Here is a 26019-nt window from a genome sequence, read left to right as displayed (position 1 = left end):
CTTTGAAACACTATAAAAAATGACAGAAACATACTTATTTACAGAAGAGAAAGAGACCCGCAGACATACAAAAAAAACCCACGACGACCAACGGGCGGCGGGGAAAGGGGGTATGCTTGGGGCTAATGGACACGAGACGGGAAAAGAAGGGAAGCAGCTCGGTCATGTCCAGCTCTTTGCGACCCCATGGGCTGCAGCCTGCCAGGATCCTCCATCCATAGAATTTTCCAGGCAAGAATACTGGAGTGGGTTGCCATTTCCTTCTCCAAGGAATCTTCCCAAGCCAGAGATGAAACCCGGGTCTCCGGCACTGCAGGCAGACGCCTTACCCTCCAAGCCCCCAGGGAAGCCAGTCACATCCGACTCTGTGCGACCCCATAGACGGCAGCCCACTAGGCTCCTCTGTCCCTGGGATTCTCCAGGCAAGAACACTGGAGTGGGTTGCCATTTCCTTCTCCAATGCATGAAAGTGAAAAATGAAAGTAATAAATACAAATAAAGCAGATAAACGACAGGACCTACTGTAGAGCAGAGGCGACTGCGTTCAGCGCCTTGTGATAACCTACAACGGGAAAGACCCTGAAATAGGACAGACACACGTAACTGAGCCCTGTGCTGTACTGTCAGCGCAGTCCTAAAATACCAGCCCTGTAAACTAACTACACATCAGCGTCAAAGAACGGGTTTTTTTTAATGTCTTCAAAGAGGAAGAAAGACGAGAGACAGAGATGGAACATCAAGTGGAGAGCAAAGACTCCTGAGCCCTGCATGGAGCTAACATGGCATTAAAAAAAATGAAAGATGCTCAACACCACTAATTCTTAGAGAAACGCAAAGCAAAACCATCCTCAGGCGCCACGTGGAGGCGAGCACAGGCCCGGGGCTCAGACGCAGGGCTCCACGGGGCGACAGCGCAGTGCGCACAGGCTCCTCTCCCAGCCCCAGAGCCAGCACGGCACCCAGGCCCAGAGCACTCTCTGGCCTCCCCACTCCTGCTGAAGTTGCCCCTGCTGTCCCGCCTGTCCGAGGGCCACTCACAGAAACCTGCTGAGCTGAGCCTCATGTTCAGAGCCCACAGACCCCGAGCCACCAGGCCTGGAGGGGCCTCTCCGCCTCCCGCCAGACTTTCCTCTGCTGCCTGGACACACCAACCCATCCGCTCCCGGAATATCTGTGATGGTTAACCCTGGGCCTGCAGAACGCCTCCCTCAGCCTCCCCAGGCCTCTCTCATCCTCACTGGAGAGGTCTCGGGATAGCTGTCACTTCTTCCGAGAAGCCCCCAAGCCTCTCCTCCCCTCATCACAAGGCTGCTCAGGACCATCTGCCCTGTGACCAGCGGGGCCTCCTGGGTCTGCCATCACTAGGCGTGAAGCCTAAGGCCCCCGGGTGCCGGTAGTGTGTCCTGAAGGCCCAGCGCAGCCCTGGCACGAAGCAGAGCCCACAGCCGCCCCACACAGGCCTCTGTCCTCAGCACCCCCCAGCAGGGAAGGCCAGGCCCTCTTCGTTTCACATCGCCTCATGCAGGCCGTCCCCGGCTGCCAGAAAAACACCCTTTCCTGCACATTTTGTGAGGACACGGCCTTGATGTGTGAGGAACCAAGAGGCATGATGCCAAGATTTCTACCCTTGCTCTGCCCTGAATGCCAGCCAGCTCTGTGGATGAGAAAACACATGAAAAATGCTCACCAGCAGAGACCTGTGAAAACTGAAATCTAAGAGGGGAGGGGTTGAGCCAGCCTTGAACGCCAGATCCCCATTCTTCTCAGAGCTTCCTCATGTCTGCCGACCTCAGAGAGTAAGTAAGCGAACCAAGTAAACCCTTTTAAGCCAAGAGGGTTTTTTTTTTTTTAACATTTTAAAGAGATTGAAGTTATCTTCTATTTTTTATGCTAAGGAATATGCAAACTATTATTAAATCAATGGAAACTATATTCAAAACCGATGAAACTACGCACGTCTACCTTTACAAGGTCACCAGTCCCTCTGGGCCCAAGGGGAAGCGTCTGTCAGACAGACGGCCACACACCCTCTGGGGGCCTCACGAGCTGAGGGGGCGGTATTTTCTCATCACAGGCAAGCTGTGTGCAATGTCCTCCAGGCAGAAACCTGTCTGGAAGCTGGAGGGCAATGGCAGGGCTGGGAGCACAGGACGGCAATTTAGAAACCAGGGTCTTGCCCTGAGGCACAAACTAGCCCCACAAAGCCAGGAACTAGAGTTGACACAGAAAGCTCTCAACCAAGGCCCTCCGTTCTCCTCTGAAGTAAAGATAATTTGAAATGTAACCATTTAATAATGAGGAGAAATTGGGAATGGTCAAATGAAGAGAAAAATGAACTTAACATGCTCTCCTTCAGAAACGCTCTACTCCCGCTGACGGCTCAGGCACCTGCACCCTCCCGGGACACCCGCAGGCTGGGGCCACCTACACGCAGCCATGCCAGCCGGTGGCCGAGGCGCACACTCTCTAGCTGAACCTCGGGGCAGCCATCAGACCCCAAACCCGCTGGAACTTTTGAGCAGCTACTTCAACAAGCCATCAAGGGGACTGGCTCCATATCTGAATAAACTAAGCAGGCAGCTGACTTTCTTCTACCCCCCACGCCACTCCTCCCTCTCGACCAGCCACGCAAACAAGAGCCCCCCGCAGCAACTCCCCAGGGGGGTGCGGCTCATCCGAGCACGCAGGGAGCTGCTCCCACTGAGAGCGTGCGGCGGGGAGGCTGCGCAGGGCCCAAGGCCAGGGCAGACTCCGCAGGCAGCCTCCAGCCACACCCCAGCCCCAGGCGCAGTGCCATCGCCCAGAGCCAGTGGCCAGCCCCGTCAGGCGAGCCCGCAGGTCACGCACAACGCGTCTTCATGGCCGTCCCAAAGAGCCCAGCACCACAGCCCGCACCGCAGGGACACCCCGTCCCAAAGAGCCCCAGCACCACAGCCCTCACAGCAGGGACACCCCGTTCCAAAGAGCCCCAGCACCACAGCCCGCACCGCAGGGACACCCCGTCCCAAAGAGCCCCAGCACCACAGCCCACACCGCAGGGACACCCTATCCCAAAGAGCCCCAGCACCACAGCCTGCGCCGCAGGGACACCCCTGACAGCATCCAGTGAGGGCCTGGCCCAGCGCTCGCTCTGGCCCCGCTTGTGTTCGCCAAGTCAGGCGTCGGGGGCCGGTTCCACACAGCGCGGGGGCCAAGGGGCGCGTGCCCTCCCCGAGGCCCAGGCCTCTGCCCCTGTGCCCTGACCCGGGTGGAGGGCAAGCAGACACACCCAGTGTCTCGTAATCGCTAGCACCTCCCTCCGTGCTGGCTCTCCAAGCTCTGCAGGGCTGAGCGCGGAGCAGAGAGGAGGAAGACAGCATCTTCTGTGTGGACCACACAGCAGGGAGGAAGGGGAGGGCAGGAGGGGGAGACACTGATTTCTAGGCCTCGGGGAGAACGCGTTCGTTTGTTCAGACCCTAAGGAGCACCCGGCCCGCAGGCAGGGCCTCAGCCAGCACTGCAAGCAGGAGGCGTGCCAAGACCCCACGCTCCCAAAGTGCGCCTGCCCCTCCTCGGGGAGCCAGAGCAGGCCCGCGGGCACGCAGAGAAAGGGCTCAAGTGTAGAGTGTCCACTTCCATATGCACCCTGCCCCTCCTCGGGGAGGCAGAGCAGGCCCGCAGGCACGCAGAGAAAGGGTGCATCTTTCCATATGCACCCAAAACTGCACCTCCACTGCTTATTTCTAAAGAAAGGCACCGATGTGCCCGCATATTTACAGAATATAACCTAGCCAGGTCAGGGCCAAGAGGGGTGGTTGAAATCAAAGGGATCTTAAACTTCACGTGCCTTATTTGAATTTCTTTTGATGAGCATTTATATATTATATGCATAAGTACAAATAAAAACTACAGGAAAAGCCACGCACACGCTCCCCATGCGGCAACGCCACTGGCAACGCCAGCCGGGCAGGCAGAGGCGCTGACGGGAGATGGGGCTCCCCCGGGGAGGCTCAGCACAGCAGAGCCCAGGCGCCCGGGGACACAGCAAAGGGCCACCTGGGGACGCTGCCACCATCTGCCCATCAGGAGCGCCAAGTGGGCCAGAGGGAGGTTCCTGAAGGGCTATTGAATCAAGAAGGATTATTAAACCACTGCAGCCTTCACCACACATCAAATCAAAGGCCAGAGGCCAAAGTGCCCCCCACTGGCAGGAGGAATGTTGATTTTCCAGAGTCTCCTGACCTGGAGTACTCGGAGCTGCTCCCCGAGGGTGCCCTGGGGACTGGCTATGTGCCTGTGACCAGCAGGAGTTGGGCCAAGTGCCATCGCAGCCCAAAACAGCACAGGCGCACGCAGCAGGAAGAGCCAACCACCCCCAAACTTCCGCTTCAAAAGCTAGAAGTGGAGGCCTTCAGAGGGCCCTGGGATCCGCCGACTCAGAGATGACAGGAGCGCGACAGTCCCAACTGCAGCCCAAGCTGTGGCATCTGCTGTTTAAACTCTGGGTTCAGCTGCAAAGCCTTTTAACTCTAACTGGTGGGCTTTGAAGGGGGAAAGTCTCTGTTCAATCTGCAGCTGAGTTTTGGCTCGAGGTCAGCTGCGAGCAGAACAGGAGCCCGGGGAGTGGGGCCCAGTGGTTCATTCTCGAGGCAGAGGCACTCCAGCTCCAGCAGAGCTACTCTGAGGCTCCTGACAGCAGATGCCAGCACTCTTGCTGAAGCTCACAGAGCTGTTTCAACGGGCCTGAAAGACACGAGATCCAGAGGACTCCCATTTCTAAAATGAATCAAACAGCGACAACCAGAAAACTAATTAACAAGCAAGAAACCTCAAGCTCTCTTCCATGGTGTTATTTTCCAGAAGAGAAGCCCGCAGGACACAGAGCCACAGCCCAAAGAGTGGGTCAGAGGGCCCTGTCAGAGAGGGGCACACGCAGGTGGGGTGGACTCTCTCCCAGACAGGCTTCTGCAGAAAATACGCACAGGTGGGAACCGGACACATCATGGAGAAAAGCTTGGTGCTAAAGCCCAAATGGAGCAAGGGCATTCATGGCTGCAAAGTCACAGCACGTCCTGGTGAATCAGGGGGTTTTGATAATCTGACCCAGTCATGTAGGGAGAGAGAAGGAAATGGCAACCCACTCCAGTATTCTTGCCTGGAGAATCCCGTGGACAGAGGAGCCTGGTGGGCTGCTGCCCATGGGGTCGCACAGAGTCGGACACGACTGAAGCAACCTGGCGGCAGCAGCATCATGTAGGGAAGCTGGGGAGGATTCATGTCACCGAAGACTGGCAAAGCCTGGCCCACAGCCCGGGATAGGGAGAAGCAGCACTCAGCCCTGAGGCCACGCAGGGTGCTGGATACTCCAGAGAAGGAAGCCTGTGACCACTGACCATCTTGAGGCCACAGGAACCAACCTTTAGGGGAAGAAGGCCATCGGTCTCTCAGCACCAAGCCCGGGGCCAGGCCACGCCATCCTGGCCACATGGTGGACGGCAGCCATCAGACTGCTCCTCAAGCTGCTGTGTCCCAGATGGACGGAGAGCAAGTCAGTCTTTCCCCGAGAGGTGACCCAGAATAGACGTGGGCTCAGGCACACACCCAAAGGGCACACGTCTGAAGGCCCGCGTGGGGCACCCAGCACAGGGGACCCTCATCAAGCCGCAGCCCACCCCTGTGACCAACGGCGGTTTTCACACGAGACCAGGTCCTCTGCCCAGCAGCCAACCTGCCTGCCTGCTGGGACGAGAGGCCTGGGCTGCTCCAGGTCACCGCACATCTACAGGCCTTCCCGACTCCCAGGACCACGCTGGTCCTGTCTCCCCAGTCACAGGGAGGTCTACAAGACCAACCACTGTACTCAGAGCCCCCGAAGCCCATGTCCCGTGGGCCCTCACCCTGAGCCACTCTCTCAGCCCCAGGCCTCATCCGCTGACGGCACTCCCACACTCCTGCCAACAGCCCTCAGCCTCGGGCCTTCAATAAACATGAGCTGAAAGAATAAAGAAGGCAATATGGCTCTGCAGAACAGTAACTATCCAACTAAATTCTACCCAAGTTTGAACTCAGAGCACTGGATCAGAAGTTTAGTGTTACAGGTTACATAAATTACAGTCCCTCTGTAAAGTATATTAAAAAGGTCTAATGTATACCAAGCAAATATAATACCTATTTGCAAAATAACTTTTCTAAAACTTAGCATTACAAACTTATACTTTAGAATCAGATATTATACAAAATTTTTCAAAAGAGAAAATAATTATTTCGTGATGAATTAATGCATTAGAAACTAATTATAACCACTTATAATGAAATAATCGTATATCATTTCTAAATGATGTTTAGCTAGGTATAACAATAAGAATAATTTGCATTGTAAGTCTGGCAAAAATATATTAATAAAAAACTTCCCATCTGAAGTAATCAAGCCGGGTCACTGTTCCCAAAAGTTGGCTAAAGCAGGTAATCAATATCCATATCACAAACATTTTAACCTAAGATATTACATGTACACAATCATTCTCCAAGCTGCAAACTTCTTCTTCAAATATGGGTCCACTAAACTGGAGCTTCATGTTATATTTCTGTATAAACTACAAATCATAATTCATGATTTTAGCTGTTTCTTTCAAATAGACACCTGCCATCTTCCTAAATTTTATAACTTTTCTCCTAGTTTTCTATAGTCAATTCACTTTACTCAACAGCTTCTTTTTAGAAATTTTCCTTTGAGACTTTTCAAAACATCCAACTTTGCTTTCACAAAAACACTGCTCTCTTCACATACTTTTCACCAGACTCTTACAGTATTTAATTAAACTGTGTGATTACAATAACATGTGAAACTGGCAGAGAAGCAGGCTCATCTCAGAGAGCCCAGCACCACTCAGGGGGCTGCAACCCCCGGGCATCCTGCCACGATGAACACACAGGGCTGGCTCTGGAGGTGGGAGGAGGGATGGGGTGGGGTTCTTAACCTGAGGGTGGGTCCAGAGGAGGCTGTATCTACTCTTTAAAGACATTTCTGTCTGTGGATAGTGCCCTTCAAAATGTCTTTTTAAAAAAATTAGCCTACGTCCCAAGCATCTGCTGTGCTGCAGCAATCTATCAGGATGTTTCAGAGAACGATGAGGGGTGCTGGCCAGTTTCAGGAGAGGCACCTGGGTGCACAGCTCTTCCAAGAGCTGCCACCCTACTTTCTGAAAGAATCAGACACAGCACAGATGGGAGACCAATGCAAAAAGCAGATTCCACAAACCACCAAAGCACAGAGAGGCAACAGCAAGCAGTTAATACCTCAAATTCTAACTCCATTCACTCCTAGTTATGTGACCTCTGACAATCATTAACCTCTCCAAACTTCAGGTCCCTCTTCGGGAAAATGACTGTAATAATAGTGTCCACCACACGCGGCTGTCATGAGAATACTGCATATAAAGGACTCAACGTGCAAGAGCATTACGCTATTATGAATTATAGGCATTAAAGAACACATAGCCAAAATGATATCTGTGTCCAATTAGAAAGCAAAGTGGCAGTTACTGGTTACCAGTATGAATTCACTAAGAATAAGATTTACATAAATTAACATTTCCACCTCTGATTTGGTTATTGTAGCACAGACTGATGTAGAAACTCGTGACATATTATGAGAACATTTATCTACTCCCGGCCTCATTCCAGAGCAGACATGAGGAGACTCTGAATGTCTCCAGGCACAGCTCCAAAAGCACTGATTAACAGGGAGAGACCAGAGCGCAGAGGGCAGGGCCCTGCTCCAGAGGCACCGGGTCCTGTCCGTGCCCAGCTCCGCTCCTCCCCGGACACAAAACAGGGACGACCTACGGAGCCCCGCAGAGGCCTCCACAGGTGCCTGGGAGGCCGGTTGGACCCCTTCGGGGCTCTCGTCTCTGCTGGTGGTGAAGCCCTCCAGGACAAGGCCCAACCCCCGACCCACCCAAAACTTCCCCATCCATCCGGAATAGACAGTACCATCAGTCTCCAGGTAATACAAAATGAAGCCAGCACCTGCTCAATGACCATCAGAGTCCATAAAATCGCTCAGGGGCTGGGGAGAAGGGGTGGGGGAGGCGGGGGATGAGAGCCTGGCTGTGCGCCCCACCCCGAGGAGGGAGAGGACAGGGGCCCCTGCAGCCAGCCAGGACCTGCAGACACAGGGCTATGGCGCATGCGGCTGACACGCATGGCGAAGACGAGCCCGTGGCCAGCTCGCGGTCTGTCAGCGGCTAGCTTCTCTGTGGCCGAGAAGGTCCTAGAGCTGGCCCTCCACGACAGCACACGCAGGTCCGGTTTCACCCGGCCGTCCGCTAGCAGCAATAGGCCGAACTGCTTCAGGGAAGTGAATTACACGGCTCCCCAGACACATGTAAATAAAATGAAGAAATTTCAAATTTACAGTTGCTGCCTTCGAATTCTTCCTCCCAGCTCAGGCAGGATTAAAAGGACTTCAAAGCAGCCTGGGTTCCAATTAAGCCAGTGTGACCACCCCAGGGACGCTGGAATATTCCTCTGATTAACAAGAGGCGCTCTTTGAACTGTTTGAGCTAAAAAAAAGCGTTCAGAACCTTTCAAACAAATGCCATAATTTTCTCTCCCTGTTCCCTCACTCTCTGGGAAAGTTTATCTTTTGAATGCTTTAAACATTGAAAAAGAAAGCTGGATAATGGCCCCAAACACAACCTGAGCCATGAGCTCAGAACAGGGCCGTGGGCAACAAGCTCAGGGTGCCGTGGCAGGCCAGCCTGCGTCACCACAGGCACGTCCATGCCACCAAGCTGGGGGAGAGGTCGGCAGAACCGGCCGGTGGGGGCCGAGCGAGGGGCCTTCCACCAGGGCCACAGGTCCACTGTCACAGTCCGTGACGAGGGCGCCGACAGAAAGGGGACCTCGTGGAGCCCCTGGGCGCAGGGCAGAGCTGCTGCCCGTGAGGACCACCAGCACACACAGTGGGCAACACGCTGGAGCCTGCCAAAGAGACGGACACACAGGCGCGTGGCCGGGGTGATACAGGACAGAGCCATGTGAGCCCAGAGTGTGAGGCAGCCCCTCAGGGGCGGGGGCACCCGAGGACTCGAGGCAGAAGCTGCACAAGGAGACATGCGGCTGTCCCAGCCCCGGTGCCAGACCGCCTGTGGGCGCATGAGCCGAGGGGAAACCAAGCCCATCTCCCCCGGCCCCGGTGCCAGACTGCCTGTGGGCCCATGGACCGAGGGGAAACCAAGTCCGGCCCCCCAGCCCACACTGGGCCTCCAGAGATGTGCGGTCCCCGATACTGATACACCTACTGCACACATGTCAATGGTTGGGTCAAACCTATTGGGACCATCCATGTTTTATGATCAAGAATAAGCTTTGAGATTGTTATAATCAAGAAGAAGGAGAGTGGAAACCTTGAATGGGCAGAAAAAGACGACCTGGTGTCCATCCAGCTACCTATGAAGTATATCTGTCTCCTAATCTTTGAGCTATTTTACAAGTTAGTGAGTAGAAAAAAGGGGTTTCCAGGTGGCTCAGAGGTAAAGAATCCACCTGCCAATGAAGGAGATGTGGGTTCAATCCCTGGGTCGGGAAGAACCTCGGGAAGAGAAAATGGCCACCTACCCCAGTATTCTTGCCTGGAGAATCCCATGGACAGAGGAGCCTGGCGGGATACAGTCCGTGGGGCTGCAGAGAGTCGGACATGACTGAGCACACGAGCACAAGTAGAAGAAAACTAACAGATGCAAAGAGCCCTGTTCTTTGCCTGGTACAGGCTGGGGACACCGAGGCTCACTGCCCGGTGGAGGCTGACAGCTCCCCCTCGCTGGCATCTCAAACCGATTCAGGGGTCCCTCTCTGATGACAAACACGTGGTACTGGACCAGCTACTAGTCCTTCATTAATTCCTGAGTTAAATAAAATAGGTAACACCTCCAGAAACCAACAAGACTACTACATTTAAAGCTAGACTATTGCTGTGAAAATGAAAGAGGCATACACACCACGAAGTGAAAAGTCATGAAGACGTCGATCCTCTCCAAACTGACCTATAAATTCAATGCAAAAATCAATACACATCACAACAGGGCTTTTTTGGCAGATATTGATGACCTATTTATAAAACGTATATAGAAAAGCAAGAGAACCTCTAAGAGCTTAATGTTAACAAAGGAAAAACTCAGACGACCCGCAGCACCTTAAGACTTAGTACAACACACAGCGATCGAGAAAGCACAGGACTGGCATGAAGACAGTCACGTATCAACAGAAGAAAGCCTAATCCAGAAACAGCGGCCATAAATACAGCAAACTTACCTGACAGAAACAAAGCAGCTCCAAGACAGAGGGGCCACTTTACCAAATAACCACTGAAACTCGACAGAAGCGGGGAGGGAGCCTCGACTCCAGCCTCAGGCGCCACGTGGCACGAACCACACGCCAGCACATAAAGAATCAAAACAAAGAGATTCTAGAAGAAAACATAAGAAAGCTCATCTCCAACCACGGAATGTGAGAAGACTCCTTAAAGCACAAAAACCGCTAACCATAAAAGACAAAAACTGATAAATGGGTTTCATCAAAGTTGAGCAGCACTGCTGAGGCTTAACGGCTACGGTTAACTTATTACCGATAATTTCCTACTGTGAAAGGTCTGGTGAGGCTCTGTGATAAGAATAATGGGACTGAAGCGGAGACCGTGTTGTTTCTGTGGCACCCAAAACAAAGACATAAAGGCGATCGAAACCCTGGACCACAGCCTCCCTGCAGGTCACCACTGTCATGAGACTGCTCACAGCCGGGGCGGAGGCTCCCCACCCTGACCCTGACTCCACAGCTCTGCCGACGTCTCCAGTAACCGTGTCCCCCAGCCCCCAAGCCGTGAAGCCACGCCACCTGAGCCCCCGGATGTGAAGCCACGCCACCTGAGCCCCCGGACTTGAAGCCACACCACCTGAGCCCCCGGACGTGAAGCCACGCCACCTGCACCAGGTCCTTCTTCCTCCCCAGTCTGGAGGTCTGGGGGAGAGACCACATCACTCCCACTGGAATAACCACAATTTCTTTTTAAACAGCTCAAATTTGGTGAAGTTATGATGCAACAGGAACTCCCATACGATGTGGGCAGGCAAGTAAAATCATACAGCCATGCTGGAAGGCACCTGGTGTACTAATGTGCTCTCGGGAACTGACCCAAGAGAAGTAACAGCACAGTATGCACAGACCTGGCCATAGTGTCACAGCAGCTTCACGCACAGCAGCCAACAGCTGCAAACAATCTGAATGTCCACAGAGGGATGGACACATGAACTGCGAGACGGTCACACAATGGACCACTTCCAACACTGAAACAGAATCTCAGATGTCAGATGTCAGACGGCGGCGGGGCGGGGGGGTGGGGGGGGGACGGGGTGAAGGAGGGCGTGCCAGAGGGGCTCGCTCCGAGCCTTACTCGAGGGACCAGGCCCCCAGCCTCTGCTGGCTTAGCCTCATCTCAGCCCCGGGAGCCCCAGGCGGAACAAGACAGCAATTAAGCAATACACACACTCGCCGTTCCATGTGTTTACAACTGAAGAACAGAAAAAAACAATCTACAGGAGCCGAGAACAGTGGCTGTCCCTGGGGTAGGCATCGACGGGAAGAGACAGAGGAAAATTTCTGAGCCTATGGAAACTTCGTAAACTTCACTGAGGTGCTGACTGACAGGTGACACAATTTCAAAACTTAAGGTCAATCCTTTCACTGTATTATTATCCTCAATTAAACATTTTTAAAGGAATTGAAAAAAAATTTCCTTTTTTTAAGGCCTCACTGAATGCCACTGTCAAGGGACGTGAACGAGATGTAGCAATACACAGGTATTCTCTGAAGTAATCAGCTTTTAGATTTCTGGGAAGCAGAGACCACCTTTAATCCTAGGAAGCTGGTGGGACTGGGAGGGACTCCTGTCCTAACCTGGATAAAGGCAAGAATGTGTCCGCCCACCATTGGCAGGGATCTCCGCTACCACGAGGCCTCTACTCTCTCAGCGAGCCCACGGCCAGGGGGCAGCACTTGGGAGAGCCAGGTCCCAGGTGGAAAGAGGAGCCAAGAGCCTGGAAGACCAGGGCAGCAAGGATGAGTCGGAGAAGGCAGCACTGTCGTCTAAAATCGTCTATCCTGGGCTTCCCTCGTAGCTCAGTGGTAGAGAGTCCCGCCAGCCGATGCAGGAGATGTGGGCTCAATTCCTCATCTAGGAAGATCCCACATGCCACGGAGCCACCGGGTCTGTGCAGCACAACTGCTGAGCCCGTGCTCTGGAGCCCGTGAGCAGTGCCTTCTGAGCCCACGTGCTCCAACTACTGACGTCCAAGATCCCTAGAGCCCAGGCTCTGTAACAAGAGAAGCCCCACAGTGAGAGGCCTGTGCTCTGCACCCAGAGGGCGTGCCCCGCTCACCACAGCTAGAGAAAAGCCCACGCAGCAACAAACAGCCAGCACAGATAAAAACAAATGCTAGTTTTCTAATAATTTTTAAAAAATAAACAAAATAGTCTATACTGAATAGCACCATGATTTAAGATCCACTTTTTAGGGGGGAAAAATATTTTATGTGAAAACAGTGACTGACAAATAGCAATCACTCCAACGCGGGCGTCTGGTAGCATCTTCTCAGAATGAGCTGATTAAGTTTCTCACTTCAAAGAAAACAGCTAGAATCCACGCGGTCCCTTTCAGACCCCAACCACACTTTCGCAGAGACAGAAAAATCCACCGTAAAATTCATATACAATCTCAAGGATCCAGAATAGCCAAAACAATCTTGAAAATTAAAAAAAAAAAAAAAAAGATCAAGTCGGAGACTCATATTTGCTGATTTCAAAACTTATCACAAAGCCACAGGGATAGAAACAGAGTGGTCCTGCCTGGCATGAAGCAGTGGACAGAGCAGAAAACCCAGAAACAAACCCAGCACACACAGTCAAACGACTGTTAAATGAGGGAAAGGGTGGTTTTCAACAAATGCCAGGAAAACTGAGATGAAATCTGGACCCTTACCTAAGACCACATACAAAAATAAACTCAAAACAGACCAAGGAGCTAAAACCACAGAGCTCGTAGAAGACAACACGGGGAAACCTTCCCGACGCTCGATTAGGCAGTGGTTTCTTGGCTATGACACCAAGAACACAGACGACAAATGAACAGACAGACGAGCTGGGCTTCGATCAATATTAAAAATTCTGTGCAAAGAACACTGTCGAGGGAGTGAAAAGGCAACCCACAGAGAACATCACACCTGGTAAGGGCCGAGTTAATACCCAGAATATATCAAGAATCCTCACAAAGCAACATCAAGAAAACAACGCAATTAAAAAACTAGCTTAGGATGTGAATAGACATTTCTCCAAAGACAGACAGACACACGGCCAAGAAGCCCGTGAGAAGACACTGACCATCGTTAGGAAATGGAGACCAGAACCAAAGTGGGGAACAAGTTCACGTCCGTGGAAATGTCTATTATCAAAACATAACACGAAAAAGAAGAAACTGCTGGCAAGAAATTGGAGCCCCTGTGTGCTGCTGAAGAATGTAAAATGGTACAGGGAGGGAGGAGGGAAAGGAGGGAGCTCACCCTGAAAACAACAGTTAACAGGACAGTCTACACCTATTAAAGGAACTACGTTTGTAGTAAAACCCTTGCTACAAAGAGAAGTACAGGTCCAGAGATGGCTCCACTGGCAAATCCCATCAAACACTTAGGAAATAATGCCTGTTATATATGAACGCTTCTAAGAAAACAGGAAATCCTTACCAACTCATCTCATGAAGCCAAAATGACCCTGATGCCAAAACCAGATAAAGATATTACAAGAAAACTATAAAGCAATACTCCTCAAGAACAGAAAAGCAAAAAAACTTAATGAAATACTAGCACATCAAAAGAATAATATACCATGATCAAGGAGGGGGATTTTATCCCTGGAATGCAAGGTTGGTTAAGTACTGCAAAAAGTCAATTGATATACTAACTACATTAACAGAACACTGAATAAAAACCTCATCACCATCCCAACAGATGCATAAAAAGCATCTGATAATATTCAAAACTCATTCATAATTTTAAAACAAGAACTCTCAACAAAGAATAAAATAAAACATCCTTACCCTGAGCAGCAGCATCCCAAGAACCTAAAACCAACATCACACTTGATGAGCAAGAACCGAAGGCTTTCCCTCAAAGATCGGCTGCCAGGCACGGCTCCAGCCTCATCACTTTTATTTAAAACTGCACTGGAGCAGTCCGCGAGTGCAGTGGGGCAGGAAAGAAGACATGCAAGATGACTGAGTGAGTGAATGCGATGGAGCAGAAGGAAAGGGAAGCCCTGTGCCGCCAGCCACCCCTCGAGAGGCGGAGTGTGGGGGTCCAGGCCTCGGCCAGGGCCTCTGCAGTGGCTGTCAAGGTCCGATAACCCTCCCTGGGGAAACAGCCCAGAGACTGAATCAGGGGCCACAGTAAGACTCTCCCAAGCTTCGGAGTGCACACATTAAACACTTTCATTCAGAATTTTAGGTTAAAACGTTTGTAAAATTGCTTTCTATAAACACATGAATTTTTCTATGCCATCACAACTAAAATTGCTCTTTTTAACCATTAGTAAATCCCTTTCTACCTCGGTCCTCCAAATAAACCTGCGGTGGAAGGCAGCTTCTGACGTGGCTCCCCAGGCCCGCACCTCCTAGAATTCTCCCTCTGCAGCCCTCTCCCCCAGCGTGGGCTGGACTGGCGGACTTGCCTATGGGGAATGAACGTGGCGTAGGTGGGGCAGCTCCTCTGTGGCCAGGGCGCGAAGCACAGCTGCCCGTTCCACCCCGATCAGGCCAGGCCAGCAGCCACACCGTCCTGCTGAAGGACGCTCTGTGGAGGGCCTCAGGCCAACAGCCACCAGGCCCTGAGTCCTGCCCACGTGCAAGCGAGTGAGGAAGCGGAGCCCTGCACTGGAGCCCTGAGGTACGTGTGGCCTCGTGAGAGATCCAGAGTCCCACCCAGATTCATGACCCACAGAGACCCGAGACGCCAAGGTCTCGGGGCAGAGTCTGCGCACGGCAACAGGTCACTAACACATCTCCATCACCTCCCATCTCCTCCAAGACCCCAGGAGGTGGGCAGAATCAGCTCCATCCTGCAGATGAGGAGCTCAGCAAAGGAAGCAGCTTCCCCAGAGACAGCCTGTAATCTGTCTCCTCCACACAGACTGCCACCCTCTCCATGACGACCTGAAGCAGTTTCTAAGAGGTCAAGTTGAGAACAGAGCAGCGAATGTGATCCTGGTGTTTATCAGGCTCCCCCACAGCCCCAGACAGAAACCCTTTAATCCCCAGCCCATCACCAAGACCGAGTGCACAGCCCCAAACCTCTGCTCCTAATGGATCCATTCATAAAGCGCCTACAAGACAAGCTCCCACTAGGAACCAGAGTGAAAAATGAAACAAATGTTCTTTAAAAAGCCTGGACCTTCCCCTACCCCTCCCTGTCCTGTCCAGCCTGGGCCTCCTGCTCAACTCGGAATCAGTGAGACACGTGCCCTCCGACCCCCGGGGCTTGACTGTAATTCAGACACAGAGACAAGACTGAAGACTGCTCCCAGAGGCCCAGCGTGCGGGGGAGCCTGCGGACAGGAGGGCCCAGGACACACACGGGCCAGAGAGGCGAGCGTGGCGAGGAAGGGGGCTGCGGGAGGCTGGCAGACGGGGTGGCTGAGACGCAGGCCACCCGTGCTCCCTAACCAAGCGGCACACGCGTCATCTTCAAATGCGGCTCCCTGGGCCCAGGTGGTGCTTTTAAAGATCCACGTTCTCAGTTTCTCTTAAAGACCTGGACACACACCCTTGCAGGGTGGTCGTCAGCTGGGGTGCAGCAGCACTGACCCAGCAGCAGCTCAGTCAGCCTGGCTCATGCCCTCCGCCCCGGCACAGGACCGCTCGCGCAATCACCTTCCTGGTACCCACGAAGCACGGACCGCTGACGGAAGCAGAACAGAGGCAAGGGCAGGACCACGGGGAAGTGCGAGTGACGGCCTCCCTCGTGGACGGAGCACCTGAGATCAGGACGGCTGGGGGTCTGCCAGCCACACAGTCGCTACAAAGTCCACAGAGGCGGTGTGGCTCCAGACGTGGCACAGGAAATGGTGCCCCCGGAAGGCGGTGTCTCTCCAAGGATGAGGAGCGGCCCTCTGGAGACCCCGTGCCCACTTCCAGGTGGCCACAGAGAGCAAGTTTATTCTCACTTTTATTAATAACAGCCCTGTAACACAGAGTTAGGATGAAGGCAGCTTATTAATTATAAATCCATATTTGGGGCTGAAAGGGGGACCCCCACTGAGACTACAATCATTATCCCCTCCTCCCACACTCCTCCTCCAAGATAAGAGCTTTGAATTCAGGAGCCGCAGAAAGGCTATCAACTATGAAACTGGTAGATTAGCGAAGGGCGGAATGAAAACGAGACTGAGTGCACAGTCATTGGGAACTGATTCTCCAAGGAATAAAGCTGAAAACAAATCCCTCCTGAGAACTGGGGAAAGAAAGGTAGCTTTTCCCCCCACCTGCCTCCGCTCCGACACTAACGTCATGCCCCAAGGAAACGACAGAAAGGATGTCATTAATAAATTTATTTCAACTTTCTTTTCAATGGTGCTGAGAAGTATATGCAAATCCATCCATAATTAGGTTTAAAAATTCCATTTCATGGAATAATCAGACTTCAAAAAACTCAATTTTAGTTTTAATCAGATTTTAACAAGGATATTAAGTCCATTTCGTTTAGAAAAAGGAAAACTGTGAATTTAACACAAAATGTATTCAAGCTTAGCCCTGGGAGATAATTAAATAAAATTAATTTGGCAAGGGTTGTCAGTAAATGGAAGTACTTGGAGCCGTGTTCATGCTCTTGATGGAAACAAAAGCAACTCCTTCCTGTCCTGACAGACAGAGGGAGCGGCGGCCTGCTCCACGGTCAGGGTCCGGGCCCAGGAGGCCTAGGAAGGCGGGGACGTGAGAGCCCTGGATGCCACTGCAGGCCCTGAGTCTGTCCTTTCCCTCCCGAAGCTGGACCCCAGGTCCGACCCAGCACGCTCACCCGCCCAGCCACCGAGGAGCGAGACAAGGGAAGCCCAGTCCGAGTCTGACAGGAGGGCTTCCCCACCCCAGGCCAGGCAAGGCCAAGCCCCCTCAGCCCCCAAAACTAGGCAACACTGAGCTCAGTGCCAGAGCAGGGATGGCGCTTAGCGGTCTCGGTGACCTCTTCAGTTGGGCATCTGCCCCAGCCAACTGCTCAACAAGAGTCTGCTGGGAACTCGGCTACCAGGAGGAGGGAATACAGAAAGGAGGCCCTGGGAGTGAACTGCTCCAGAGCTCCGACTGGAGGAGCCCTGTCCTGCAGGCATCTCCCACCCTGAGCGGGAGCTCGGGCCCAGCGCCAGGGGCCGGCAGGGCAGGTGCTGCCCCCGTGACGCAGGCGCCCGAACCTGCAACAGGCCCACTTCCAGTAGCCGCCCCAAACAAGGTCACGTCCGTGGCCAGACTCTCCCAAACCAGAAAAGAGGAAAGAAAATTATCCCATGCCCCTGCATGAGCAGAAAGCCACGTGGAAAACAAGCTGCAGAGAAAGCAGGAGCAGGGCTCTGAGCCGGTTCTTTAAACCAAATGGCTCGGACTGGACCTTACGGCAGGGCTCAGCACACTGTCCCCACTCCAGTCCTCTTGCCTAGAAAACCCCATGGACGGAGGAGCCTGGTGGGCTGTAGTCCACAGGGTCGCTAGAGTCGGACAGGACTGAGTGACTTCACTTTCACTTTTCACTTTCATGCATCAGAGAAGGCAATGGCACCCCACTCCAGTACTCTTGCCTGGAAAATCCCATGGACGGAGGAGCCTGGTAGGCTGCAGTCCATGGAGTCGCTGGGAGTCGGACACGACTGAGCGACTTCACTTTCACTTTTCACTTTCATGCATTGGAGAAGGAAATGGCAAGCCACTCCAGTGTTCTTGCCTGGAGAATCCCAGGGACGGGGAAGCCTGGTGGGCTGCCGTCTGTGGGGTCACACAGGGTCAGATGACTGAAGCGATTCAGCAGTAGCAGCAGCAGCAGCACACTGTGGCCTTCAGGTCAGACCCCACCGCCATCTCTTTTAAACAAGAAAGCTCTCCTAGAACGTGGCCCACCCACTCACTCATAGCACGTGGCAGCTTCCTGCCGGATAACCGACAGCTCTGTTTTGTCCTGGACCACCCTAGTTCAAGCATGAAGAATCCCACATCCCAGGCCAAATGGGAGGGCTGGCCACCCTACCCTGTGTCACAGAGACAGAGCTAAACACACCACAGAGACTTCATGGACCACAAAGCCTTACATGGTTACTACCTGGCCCTTTACAGAGAAAAAAAAATTGCCAGCACTGCTATAAATCCACCATCACAGGTACTGACTGTACAACTGTGAAAACCCTAGTCGACTACCCGGATAAGACTAGACAAACTACATCCTCTGCTACCAAGTCTGCATTTGAAGGCTCACGCTTTGATAACTTGGTAGTGACCCCTAGGGGACATCCTGGGCGCTGCAACCAAGCTCTAGTAAACACTAAAAACGCCCCAACTGAGGGGAACGCCAGCAGCCGCTTCCAGTGACCCTCTTCCCAACTAAGTCCAGCAGGAAAAGCCTAATCCTCCCACGGGCAGACCTGGAGAGACTGTGGCTCTCGTTCCAGACGGCGAGAGTGAAGCCAGTGCTGCGAGAGCGAGTCACGTGGACCCTTGGTTTCCCGGTGGACGAGCTGTATTCACACTGTGGTGGGGTCTACCGAGTGAGCATCACATGTAAACCCACAGTGTACCTGCCTCCATGAAAACACAATGTTGTTGGATAAATGGCACCAAAAGGCTCGCTTGACACAGCGTTTCCACAAACCTTCAATTTGTAAAAATGCAATATCTGCAACGCACGATACAATGAGGTGTGCCTGTGCAAGGGGAAGAAAACGCGCTCTCACGACAGCAGCCTACTCCAAACCCAACACGTAGCTTGCCCAGCCCAAACGAGCGTGATGTAGGAGGCGCCTCGTACACAGAACAGCAAGCGAAAGTGGGAGACGGAACGCTGTCTGAATGTCGTCCACACAGACCCACAAACTGTCAAGAAGCAAACCATAGCACTCTGAAGAGATCACATGAGGGAGAAGCCTTCCGGCCTTGCTGTGGGAGGGCTGTCTGGTTCCACGAAACTGAAGAGTCGTTTGCGCGTAATGAAAACGGCCGCCCCTCTACCTCAGCCACCTTCGTGAGCAAGACAGGACTGTGCTGCGGCCTCAGAACTTAACCGTTCCCCTCCCAAGTGACCACCGTCTTCCTTCACCCCGCACCCCAGAGGGGTCAGCCTGAACAAAGGCATAAGTCAGTCACTGCCACCCCCACCGCAGCTCTCAGGCTGGCGGGACCTCCGAGCCCAAGTGCACTGGGAGCCGCCAGGTCTGAAAGGGCTGCTATCAGCCATGGGCTCCCTGCCCACTGTGGGCTGAGCGCTGCCTGGGCCAAATGGGTGGGCAGCTCCCCAGCAGAAGTCTGAGCGCCAGCAGCAGGCGGACAGGCTCACAAAGGCACAGGCTCCAGCTGCAGGCACCATGTGGCCAGCCAGATGGGCCGAGGTCACGCAGAGCAGAGCACCCCCACCAGACCAGGCCCAGCCAAGCGGCCCCACAAAGGCGCCACAGACGCTGCACGACCCGGCCAGCGAGCCCTCCTGTCGTCCGGCCCCTCCTCTGCCGAGCGGAGGGTCGGCAGCCGCCTCGTCCACGGCGCCGGGCGCCGGGCGAGCAGGACCCGCGTGCACGGGAGTGAACAGCCCCCAGCAGCTCTCCTCGGATGAGCCGCTGCCAGCACGGGTGAGGCCCCGCTCTAAAGACCGCTTCAGAGCAGAGACTACCCTCAAACAGACAAGCTTCGGGGCCTCCAGTCAGCCTCCAACTTCCAGACCAGAGAAAGCGTCTGGCCTCCCACCCACCAGTATCGTTCAAGTGCAGCAAAGCCACAGCTGAGGCTCGTCTCCAACTCGGCTGAACGCTCCCTGAAAATGCTGCTGTCTCTGCGTCCTCTACACAGACCCAGCTTCAGCTCGCCGGGTCCACAGGCTCCCCTCCAGTGTCGCCGGTACAAGCCTCTGTCTGTCCCGTGAGCACAAAGCTACAGAGTGTGACTCAGATCCACGACGTCCAGCAAACAGCAGGTGCACAACTTACAGAATGTGAGGAAGGAACACGTGCGTGCCTCTCCCCAAAGTCACCACTCTCTCAACAGATGATGGACGGGCCAGGAGGACGGGCATCGACCCAAAGGGAAACCAGAAGGACGGATGGAGACAAACTGGCCTTGACCAGGAGACACCTTCATGAGTTCCAAGACCTCCCGGCAGGAGAGCCTCCCCTCAACTGTCCACCACAAGACTAACACAATCCTCTGCTTAGGGGCAGAGGTCCCAGCAAACCCTACGGGACAGCCTCACCCAGTGGGAGCGCCCCCGCCCTCCTGGCGCTGCGGGGCTCGGGAGCCTGCAATGCCTCAGACAGCGGCCGAGATCTCTGCCAGGCGGGGCCCAGCCAAGGACCCAGGCCTCTCGTGACAGGAGGGAGGAGAGAGACCCACCTGTCAACGGCAGGAGGAAGCCCAAACTCCACGGCGTGACCCAAACCCCTTCAGGATGCGATCCCTGCCACCCCACGCACCCACCCTAGAACTGCCTGGGACGAGCAACTCCTGAGCGCCCCCAGTCTCCGGCTGGTACGCAGCTGCAAGCACAACTTCCCGGAGCAGGCCGGGGGCGTCCCCGTATCAGCTCTAATAGACCTGAGGCTGCTCACAAGCCCGCTCCTGCAGCAACAGCCCCGGGTGGAGGAGGAGGAAGGGAGGCTGGGCAGGCCTTGCTCAGACTGAGCCCACCCGCTGCCTCTCGGGAGCCGTGGCTCGGGCCCCTCCCCTCCCCACAGGAAGCCTCAGGTTCTCAACCAAACGAAGCACCTCAGGCAGCAGCTGCCAGCGGCGCCCTGAGGTGGAGCAGGAGGCACTGGCCCCCAGACGCTGCCGCCCCGTCAGGGCCTGAGCGCCCAGGGCTCTGCTTGCCCCTCGGGTCAGCTGGACACCTGCCCCAGGTTGCTGAGGACAAAGCGGGTGGAGCGGGGGTGCTGTTTCGGGGTTTCCTTCGTTCAGCTCCAGCTCCTCGGAGCCTTGCAGGAAAGGGGAGTTTTCAGAGACCCCCACGGCACCCACCCTGCGCTCCCCTCAGCCCAGCCTGGTCCCGAAGGCTGCACACAGGACCCGCGTGGGCTCAGAGCTCTCACGTGTGTGCAGGGGGCTCCACTCACTGACGGGCAGAGGGGACCGGACCACACTCTCCCCGCACCCCTGGGGAGGCCACAGGTAGGTCAGGGACATGGGGATGGGTCAAGCTCTGCCCCTCAAGCCGCAGGGGCTGGGAGGAAGGGCAGGGTGAAGGAAAGAAGCTGACGGCAGCTTCCAACAAGCTTTATCGGAGAAACCTCCAAACTCGTCCAGGGCCCACCTGGCAGTGGCGACCCCCCAGCCCCCAGGTCCTGCTGTTCGGGTTCGTTCGGCCCTCCGCCCCAGCCCCGTTTCCGCTCACCCCTCCGCAGCGCACGTTTCCCCTCAGAACTCAATCTGAACGCCCCCGACAGGACGCCGGCCCACCAGGGACACACGCCGTCCCAGGTCCCTAGCAGGCTCCCCCAGCCCCTCCCAAACAACCCTCTAGGCCAGCTTCAGGCAAGCGCAGGCTGGGTGTTCTCATTTTCTGTGGGGTGTTTTCCAGGCTTAAGATCAGTTCTCGTGTCCGGAACAACCCTAGACCGCCAGCAGCCTGCTTCCTCCACTGGAGTCCCTCCCACACGCGCCTTGGATGAAGCCTCGTGAGAGGACCGTCCGAAAGCCGGCCCTGCCCGACTCAGCTCAGCCCAGCGCCCTGGCCCAGGCCCCTCTCTCCCCAGTGGCCTCCGTGCGGTGGGCGCACTGGCCTGCGCTGCACTCAGGACACACAGAGGCCCCAACACCCACAGTCACGGCCGCCGTGAGGCAGGGGTCAGCACACAGCAGCTAGGGTGCCCGTGAGGACCCCTGCAGCCTCAGTGTCATCGTGAGCCACACACCGAGTCATGGAGACCTCCCAGGCACTGCCAGGGGCTCCAGGCCAGCCAAGCAGCCACCTGGAGCTGGTGACGGGACCCAGGCGTCACTCGGACGCATCCCACCCTCCCTCCTGCCGATCGCAGCCTCTACTGACAGGTCCGCACACAGGAACACCGCTGCGCGCTCATGAAGCCGACCTGAGTTCTCTGTCGGGCTGGAGAGGGAAGACACCCCGCAGGAGGGTGGCATGCGCTCCACGCAGCTCCCCACAGGCGCCAGCGAGGAAGGGGTGGTGTCTCCCAAGTCTCTCTGGCAACTTCCGCTCCCGAGTCAGGGTGAAGACAGAACAGGAAGGAAGCCTGCCAGGCACATCTGTGCCCTCTCTCCCCAAGCCCCGGGGGCACTGGGCTCTGTGCCAAGGCAGTGCGGCCCTGCTGCTCCCTCCTCAGAACCACCCCTCACCAGCTGAGCGCGCCACCGTCTGACGGCCAAGCCCGCCCTCCAGCCAAGCCCCATCACTGCCTGAGTGACAGCCTGCTCTCAGACCCCAAGGCCAAGGCCGGGAGCTGGCCACCCTGCACCCCAAACACTCGGCATCCCCAAGAGCACGATATGGAAACACCTTCCAAAGGCCCGCCACAGTGCTGAGGTCTGAAGCGCGTGGTCGTCAGTGGGGCAAACGCTCACGGAGAGTCTGGAGTGCTGGACACAAACCGCGGGCCACAGCCCCCAGCCCCAGGCCAGGAATGGTACCCGAGACACACACCCTGCCACCTGCGCTCGGCGGCCACCTCCTGCCAAACCCTAGAGCAGGAGCCCAGGCACAGTCCCGGGGCGAGAGCCCAGCTCCCCTGAGGACACTGTGCCAGTCTGCAGACGCCAGCCCTCAGTGGCCCCACAAGCTGGGGCGAGGAGCCAGGTCTCCCTCGCGGCCCCCCAAGCCGAGGGGCTGCCCAGCGTCCTGCCTGGGTCTGCTTCACTGCTGACCATCTCAGGGGCCAAGAGGGGAAGGAAGGCACAGCCACTCCTTCTCAGATGCCCGCTCACAGCACCGTAAAGAGCAAGCCTCCACGTGCCCGCTCCAGGCGTGGCCATCACAGCACAGCCAGCAGCACCCAGGGGGCTGCCCACTGCCCCCCATGCCGGCGCACCCCCCAGCTCCCTGGGACGGAGGGATGAGGACAGATGGGCAGCCCAAGGGCCAGCCCGGGCCAGGAAGGTGCCGACACAGGGTGTCCCTGACAGGCCCAGGGACACCAAGCACCTTAGGGCAGAGGTCCCCCACTGAAGGGGACAGAGAGCTCTAGAGGCCTCTGGAGACACAGCCTCCACAGCAGCAACCCCCACGAGACACAGGGCAGAAGGAGCCAGGACCAGAGCCCTGCCCGGGGCCGAGGGTCCCCAGGGAGGGCCGCCCACTCAGGACAACCACCACCCACCACCCCGGGCACACCCAAGACAGGCCAGGGAAGGACCTTGTGGTCCTGCCACCGGGAGACTCAGGGTATCGACTCCACCTCCAGAGGGTGCTCCCCGCCTCCAGCCCTGACTCCCCAGCAGCACCCGCGCTGGGTCCACTGCCACCCACACCCGGGACACTTCCTGTCGCTTCACCTCCCTTCTCATCCTCAGGACACACCTATCTGCCAAGGGACATGTGCCCTCAGACAGCTCACCCAAGGCGGCACCAGAGCCTGCGTGCTGCTGAGGCTGGCACACAGTCAGCAGGGGGGCCCAGGCGGCGTGTCAGAGCTCCGGGTGCGCAGCCTCAGCTCAACCGAGAGCAGAGCTCCTGACGGCAGGGGGCTCGGGAGCCTGCAGGACAGCAGAGGAGGAAGCAGCGCTGGAGGAAAGCCAGAGCACAGGTCCATCAACAGCCACCCAGCAGCCCTGGGCTCAGCGCCCTCTTGTTTAAACGATCATTTCACTTCCCTTCTACGGTCGTGAACCGGTTCTCTGCATGCAACTCAGGGGCAAGGGCCCTGCCTCAAAGCCTGCCTGCTCCAGAGGCCCAAGAGCCGCCAACTGGATCCCCCACCATTGACAAAGGTCAGGTCACTCCTCAAGCCCATCCCTGGCCTCCAGCCGGTCTTGGAGAATCCGAGCCAGGTCCCGAGGCTGCCAGCCGCCCATGGGAAGGGGGCACAGGGCTCCAGGCGGAGAAGGCTGGGGCACTGACTGATCCTAGACTCAGGGAACTGAGGCGGACCTGCATGGGAGGAGAGATCTAGCTTCTGACACAAACTGCAGCGGCTGTGGGAAAGGTCGACGGGGCACGCGGCTGCCTGCAGCTGACCCCCAGGAGGCCCTGGACGACTGCACAGGCCTCTCCTCACAGCCTCAGAGGTGACAGCCAAGGGTCTCGGGGGAAAGCCCAGGTGCACACGCTGACTGAAACTCCTCTCCTGTCCCAGATGCTCCCCGGCCCCGCCCCGCCCCGAGACACTGGCCTTGCGAAGGCCGCGGTGGCTTTCTAAGGGTGCAGGCCCTCGGGGATGGCCCACAGGGAGTGTGCAGCCCCCGGGCCCTCCTCACGTTCTGTCCTCTCAGGACACCCCCACTCTGCCCAGGGACCCTGGCACCCACCAGGGAGAGGCCTGGGTCCTCCCACAGCCCCTGGAGGCCCAAGGGCGTGACTGGCTCTCAGCAAGCCTCTGCCAGGTCCGAGCCCCTGGGACAGCACAGCTGCCTCCGCATCCCCCCAGAGCAAGCCCCTGGGAATCCAGCACAGCCTGACCTGGTCTAAACCCTTTCACTGCCTGGCTTCAGACTGTCGCCTCACATGAATTTAAAAGGAGGCACAAAAGTAGAAGAGCCGTATCTACACAGATGGGAGAAAAGCCCCAGAGTGCTTCAAGAGCCAAGTGAGTATCTACAAAGATGGGAGAAAAGCCCCAGAGTGCTTCAAGAGCCAAGTGAGAGGCAGAGAAGCACAGGTCCGCTTGCTTGCCCAAGCACAGGCTGCTGCTCAGCCGGGGGGAGCACACACGGGGATGCCCCCCCAGGAAGATGCTTCTGGAGCACGCTCCTCCACCATGTTCCCTGCAGCGCTGCAAAGCCCAGAGCTGGGGAGACAGGGCCGTGCCCAGCTGGGTCTCCATCAGAGCTTCCTGGCCAGCCCAGACCCCACGGGCACAAAGCAGTTTCTTTTCCCGCTGGGGCTGAGCGAACCTGTCAGGGTCTGTCCACACCTGCTGCACAAGTCCAGAGGCAGAGGCCGGGCCTCGACGCTGCCAACTCACAGGAGAAGGCCTCAGCAGGGAGCGGGAGGCCCCCAAGGGCTGCAGCTGAGACAGCGAGCGCGGTCAGGACGCCCCCTGCTACACTTGTCCCCTGGTGCCCTCCGGGCACACTGCGCACAGCGCCAGGACTCTGCCTGGCAGCCAAGCGCCAAAGGGCGCCCCACCCAAGTCACAGCGAGCCACAGAACTGCCAAACAAGGCTGTCGCGATGCCATCACTCATCACCAAACGTTCATGAAACGTGCCTCGGGCCTGGGCACGGAGGCTCTAAAGGCAGAGGCTCCTGGGTCACAAGTCTGAAGCCTGAGGACGACCAGAACAGAAGACACAATTTCCAAGGCTGAGAGAGGCTGAGAACTCGGCACCCACGTTGAGTAAACCCCCGGGAACAGCTGCTGTCGGCCTCCGCAGGCAGGTGAAGCCCCCGGCCTCTGCCTGCACTCCTGGGGGAGGAAGCCCACAGCTGGGGCTGCAGGGGCCTGGGAGCTAACACCTCACAGACGCACAGGCCTGAGAGTGAATCAAACGTGGTTCAACGCCCCCCTGCAGACCTAGGATTCCTGAGAACAGCTGGGAACGCGTGAGAGAATGAATGAACCAAGAATAAATAGGAACTCGACAGAGACTAAGGA

The 26019-nt window shown here is 55.9% G+C and overlaps 1 protein-coding gene across 4 annotated transcripts in view; it reads right to left on the bottom strand.

The window, feature by feature from the left end:
- MAD1L1 (mitotic arrest deficient 1 like 1) overlaps positions 1-26019 on the bottom strand; it is a 237983-nt gene that overhangs the window by 189442 nt on the left and 22522 nt on the right. The window contains exon 1 of one of the 4 annotated variants that reach the window (XM_015460465.3): positions 22343-22913. The exons of the other annotated variants lie outside the window; for them this stretch is intronic. The gene's annotated coding sequence lies outside the window, so the exon portion shown is untranslated. Of the gene's footprint in view, positions 1-22342; positions 22914-26019 lie in introns of those variants that run through there. 4 annotated transcript variants of the gene reach the window in all.

The sequence above is a fragment of the Bos taurus genome, chromosome 25, assembly GCF_002263795.3.
Source record: "Bos taurus isolate L1 Dominette 01449 registration number 42190680 breed Hereford chromosome 25, ARS-UCD2.0, whole genome shotgun sequence".
In the NCBI taxonomy this organism is placed as follows: domain Eukaryota; kingdom Metazoa; phylum Chordata; class Mammalia; order Artiodactyla; family Bovidae; genus Bos; species Bos taurus.
This window is presented reverse-complemented; position numbering and strand designations above follow the sequence as displayed.